The sequence below is a fragment of the Pinus tabuliformis genome, chromosome 8 (assembly GCF_031772625.1).
Source record: "Pinus tabuliformis cultivar Carrire ecotype Pingquan chromosome 8, CPIR1, whole genome shotgun sequence".
In the NCBI taxonomy this organism is placed as follows: domain Eukaryota; kingdom Viridiplantae; phylum Streptophyta; class Pinopsida; order Pinales; family Pinaceae; genus Pinus; species Pinus tabuliformis.
In genome coordinates, this window is record NC_142294.1 from 397,237,658 (window position 1) to 397,243,657 (window position 6,000).

Consider the following 6,000-nt stretch of genomic DNA (forward strand, 5'->3'; position numbering starts at 1 on the left):
TTTATTTATTTATTTTTATTTTTATTATTTGATTTTTTAAAACCAGTTTAAATCCATCGTAATTCTTTATCTAGTCTCTTAGATCTAGATGCTTGGTAAATCTAGTGTTAAGATGGATCTAGGATAGATTAATTAATTAATTAATTAATAATAATAATAATTTGATTTGACTCCAATCAAAATGTTTATAATACATAAAGGAACATCTCTTCCATACTGAGTTAGAGCACCTCTTGGCCTATAAACTATTTTTTGTTTTGTATTTACTCATTTACTTCATCTCATATAAATTTTAATATATTTATTAGTTACTATAATCTAATTTGACAAACATTATGAATTATCTCCCACCAAGTTAGTAGCTCCCTCTCCATTATTATAAAAATAAAAGATGAATATTTATCTCATAACTAAAGAAGTTTTGTGATATATATCTATTCTGAATGGTGGAAAATGTTTTTTAACTTGCTCTGGTTGATGTATATATTGATGGTCTCACCATTTTGATGACAGAAGTGTTGGGAAATGGAACTTCATAATGATTAATGACATAGAATCTGTTATGGAAGAACAAATAAGAATTTGTTGTGTAATCAGTTATCTTTTCCATTAATGTGCTCAACATGAATGTAGTATCAACTTGGCTGCTTTTATTGAAATTTTGGATTATGTAGAATGTATTGAGTTAGAGAAATACACTACAAGAAAGGCAATGGTGTAAGGATGACATTGGAATTCAAATGAATTACATGTAAAATAAACAGACAGAACAGATTTTATGAAGGTAGATGACTGTTTGGATCCAAGTGAGCTACATCTTAGAAAACCAGAGCTGGGAAGTATATGAGGACACTAACTCTTTTAGAAACCCAGATCTGGGAAGTATACGAGGACTAACTCTTTCAGACTCTTTTTAATAGCAACAGATTTTCCAAACTTACATCATCTGGAAAGAATTGTTTGACTGTTTTTAGTAAAATGGTAATTAGTTTGGGAGGGGAGCTTTTTTCTATTTCCATTTTTAATTAGGGTTGTAATTTATGAAATAGAACTAGCAATTTACTGAAAGCATGTGGTTTCTTTTGAAAAATAGATATTTCAATAGTGGCACTGCCTTGAAATCTTGTTTAACGTTCACATAATTTTTTAATAGAATGGCATTTAAATCATGGATTAGCTATAATTGATGTGTGTGGTTGCATATATTATTTATTTCAATTAAATTTTTTAGAACGAGTGATTATTATTTTGTTTCACATATATTATTAACTGTTTATTTATTGGCAATGAGACTCTTCTGTTGGTGATGAGACCCTTCGCAGAGACTCTTCATGTCTTTTTTCCATGCATGCGTAGCCTTGTGCTGTTATATTAATAGCAACCCTGTGCGCATGGAAAAAAATGGCCTGTCTTGAGTTTGACAGAAACTTGGCCCGCCGTTTTCCAGGCTCATCCAGATCATTCAAATTATATAATTCGGACAATTACGTTGCAAATCGTCTTTAAAAAGTTTTATATTCAAGCATTATTATTTGCTAAGCGAAACAATTTTGTTCTGTTTTCATACGATTTTAAGGCGATTTCAATTCTTGTTCTTGGCAACTGTTTCCATTCCTAGAGTTGGGCAGCCCGAGGGTATTACAGAGGTATTTATGGTCTAAACTTGTCAATTTATGAATCAGAATTTATTTGTCTTCTGTAAATGTAACTTGGTTAACTATACACTATCTGAATTGATTTGGGTTTCTTAAGACATTGGGTTAATCACCACCCTATTTTGTTAATCATCAACTAATATGATCAAGATTCTTTAATGAAGAGATTTGTTTTGGTTTGTACTTTGATCTTCAAATTTAAATTCATTAACCTTTGACTCACAGCGTGTCACCGTAGATTTGAATTGTAATCACAATGTATGCCGAATCTACATTAATATTTTAAATGGAGTTTCCTTGACAATATGAAACCCCATCCAATAAAAGAGGAGTTTCCTTCACCAAATAAAGAGGAGGCTCCTAATATGTAGCCAAACACAACAATCAATTGAAATTCAAGATGTTTAACATTTATGAATATCAAGCTGTCATCCTAAGATATAGCTGAGGAAGTTTTTGCAAATAAAGATGACAACATAAGATGTGGCCAACAACATCAATCACTTCAAAAAATTGTTAGAGATGATAGCACCTGTTGAGGCACCAATTCAAAATGTACATGCAATAATCGCCTTGCTTGCATTACTAGCCTAATCTTATGACAGTCTGGTCACTTCATTTGACATAGAACCTAGATCACCATAATAATGCAAGAGAAGACATGAAAGAAATATTCAAGGTTGATAACAAAAAACACAGTTTTCTTTTAGCAAGTAGGAACAAGAAGTTCGAGAAAAAGGTTGTTGATCTGACACAAAAATGAGATTCACTTGCAATTATATTTTTTGTTGCTAAAATAGCAAGGTATAATTCATTTATTGCAGAAAGCAATGGCACCACACCAAAGGAGCATTGGAAAATGTTTTCAGTTGAAAACGAGGATAAAGCAAATGTGGCAACATACTTCAGGTAGTCTGAGCCTACTTCTTACATCAATGCTCCACCGATTGGCGCCCTTGCATTTTTCCGTGGTCATCCTTCCTAGCAAGCATGTGAAAATTAATGTGCACCAAATTCCTCTCACATAATTGAATATATTTGTACTCAAAATCTCACCCCAATGAAAAGCCCAAATAAACCATGCACCTGGCAAAGTGCACAGGTAGGCACAGTGGATGCAGCAAGCTTGCAATGGCAGTGGTTTAGGATTATCTGATTTTCATGGTCTCCATGGCTAAGTGGGTAGTACACAATCAAGCACACTGGATGCAGGAGCTTGAGTTTGCAATTGTAATGGCGGTGGTTTATTGTATTTTTTTTTAACTAAAAAAATTGTGTTTGGAGCAGTTTTAAGATATATATAATTTTTCTTGAGATTGGACCGTGTTTGGAGCAATTTTCAGATATATATAATTTTGTTTGAGATTAGACCTCCCTACTTAACTATTAACCATTAAACCACGTCCTAAAAACTATTGAAGATGTCTGAATGGCTAAGTGGTTCGTTATAAATCTGGTAACTGATTACGATGCAATGGGAAAACACCTTCAGTGTCGCTTGAACCTGCGCCCAAATGGAGACCTTGAATGTATATGTTTCGCAAGACGCTCGGAGCTGCCAATGCAGACAATTTATAGCAGCACGGGTTGGGATTCGTATGCATGGGCCTTCCAGGCACCTGCCAAAATGGTTGACGTCATTGTTCACAGAGTATAATTTACCTTACGCCTAAGGCACAGCCTGCCGGGATTCAACACCACAGCCTGCGAGATGAGCAAGCACCGTGAGTAGGAGAAGCGAATGCTCAAGAGGACCTGTTCCGGTTGTGCGAATGGAGCAAATGAATGTTTGGTGCAAGGGATTGTTTGAAATTCCGTGGGTGTTGGTTGCCAAAATGGTGGATGTCATTGTTCACAGAGTATAATTTACCTTACGCCTGGGGCACAACCTGCCGGGATTCAACATCGTGAGCGGACCTGCGAGGTGAGCAAGCACCGTGAACAAGAGAAACGAATGCTCGAGAGGACCTGTTGCGGTTGTGCAAATGGAGCAAATGAATGTTTGCCGCGAGGGCTCGTTTGAAATTGCGCAGGTGTTGGTTGCCAGCGCAGCGGGTGCCAGCTCGGAGGTGGTGGGTCAAAAAAGCGTTAATTAGTGTCATATGTTATTGATGGCTTTACATAGTGTTATATGTTATCCATTGCCTTACGGCGCTTTCTTTGCAACTTCTGGTGCAAATGCTAGTTTATTTATTTTTATTTTTATTATTTGATTTTTTAAAACCAGTTTAAATCCATCGTAATTCTTTATCTACTCTCTTAGATCTAGATGCTTGGTAAATCTAGTGTTAAGATGGATCTAGGATAGATTAATTAATTAATTAATAATAATAATAATAATAATAATTTGATTTGACTCGAATCAAAATGTTTATAATACATAAAGGAACATCTCTTCCATACTTATAACATCTCTTCCATACTGAGTTAGAGCACCTCTTGGCCTATAAACTATTTTTTGTTTTCTATTTACTCATTTACTTCATCTCATATAAATTTTAATATATTTATTAGTTACTATAATCTAATTGGACAAACATTATGAATTATCTCCCACCAAGTTAGTAGCTCCCTCTCCATTATTATAAAAATAAAAGATGAATATTTATCTCATAACTAAAGAAGTTTTCATTTAGTGATTCATGTTAATTATTTATATCTTTATTATTAAAAAAAAACAATATATTGACATCTACATCATAAATGTGAAATAATTCCATATATTCATCATTAAATGTGAAGGTATTTCACATTAACTATTAATATAAAAAATGGTCTTTTCACTAGAATTCGACCATATAATTTCAAAAGAGATTGTGTTTTTTTGTTGTTTAAAATATATTTTTGAATGCATAAATGGATTTAACACCTTGAAAAACTCCCTTGACACTCTAATTCTATAGGTTAAACAACTTAAACTAAAATTTTTAAAAATCTCCACAGGATTTTCCTTAAAATTAAGCCATGAAAAGGTCATTCCATCTATTAGTTAAAATATGTGTTTAATAGTTAATTAAATATGATTTAAACATTAATACATATTTAGTTAATTGTTGAGTTGTTTAATGTATATTGTTAATTTAATCACAATAATATGATTTGTCAAATATTATTAAGGCGTACTCTAAGTTATGATGAGATAGCCTTTTTCAAAACATGTTTTCAAGTGAATTTTAATCAAAATGTGGCATAGATTTTTTAAAACTTGAGTTTAATAAGTAGGGGTTTTTCAGGGTGTTGAGTCCATTTATGCATTCAAAAAACAAAAAAATTGTAACATGCATTACTACAGAACTTCAAAGTTAAAATCAGGGAAAAAAATGAAATAAAATAAAATAAGTAAATAAATAAATAACAAAAATAAATAAATAACTACCCACAAACCCTTCATTTAGGATAATATGAGTTTTTTTGTTATTTTGTTATATTATGGAATGTGTATCACGTGTTTCATATGCAAAGAGGTTAGAAATCGTATTTATATACATGTATATACCATAATGTGATGAACAAATGTTAAAAATTGTGCTTATATTCACTTTTTTTTAATTGCAGTAAGTAATTCAAAATAATCCACCAGCGTTATCCAAAGTCTGGATGGGCAAAGAATTTCTGGAACATTCTCGAATTAGGTTACCACTGACAAGTGTCGGTCATGAGACGACTGACAGGAGGATGTTTCTTTGTCATTGGATGGGATATTTTCGATCCAACGTTCATCATTCCTTCGGAGATGGTTAGGGTAACTAACCCTACCACGAACATTATTTCGCCTCACCAGTTGCACTGCTGATTGTGCAGACTCAAGCTCTGCATTTTCCTCTGTTGCAGTTCTCGTCGTAGGTCAAAGACACAACCATCATTCCTTGCTGAGGTATTTTCTAGCCCCCATTCCATTGGTTAACATATATCCCGCTTTCGTTTCCTTATAAATTTCTTACTGGTGAATGTTTACATACGCAAGTGAGTCTCCAGTGCCAAACTCCACCTCTTCATTAGGGCACACTACTCCTTGGGGTATGAGATTACAACGGTAACATAGGATTCTCTCTAGTTTGCAACCAGAATTTTCTTTATTGTTATTTCCTATATTTCCAGTAAGCTTTTGAGTTGTAGACTTTTCTTAAGTTTTACCACCGTCAGGGTTTCATATTTAGTGGTATTTAATATTTTCTTGTGCTTTAATGCAGGTATGTACAATGCATAAATTATTTACAGGGTTTGACCAAGGGGTTTTCCAGCAGTGCCCTCACAAAACTAATTACACCGCTTCTTAAGGCTAATCTTCTCTATTGGTGTTTTTGGGTAAATCTTGTCTACATTTTTCCTTCTAGGTTTTACTAAT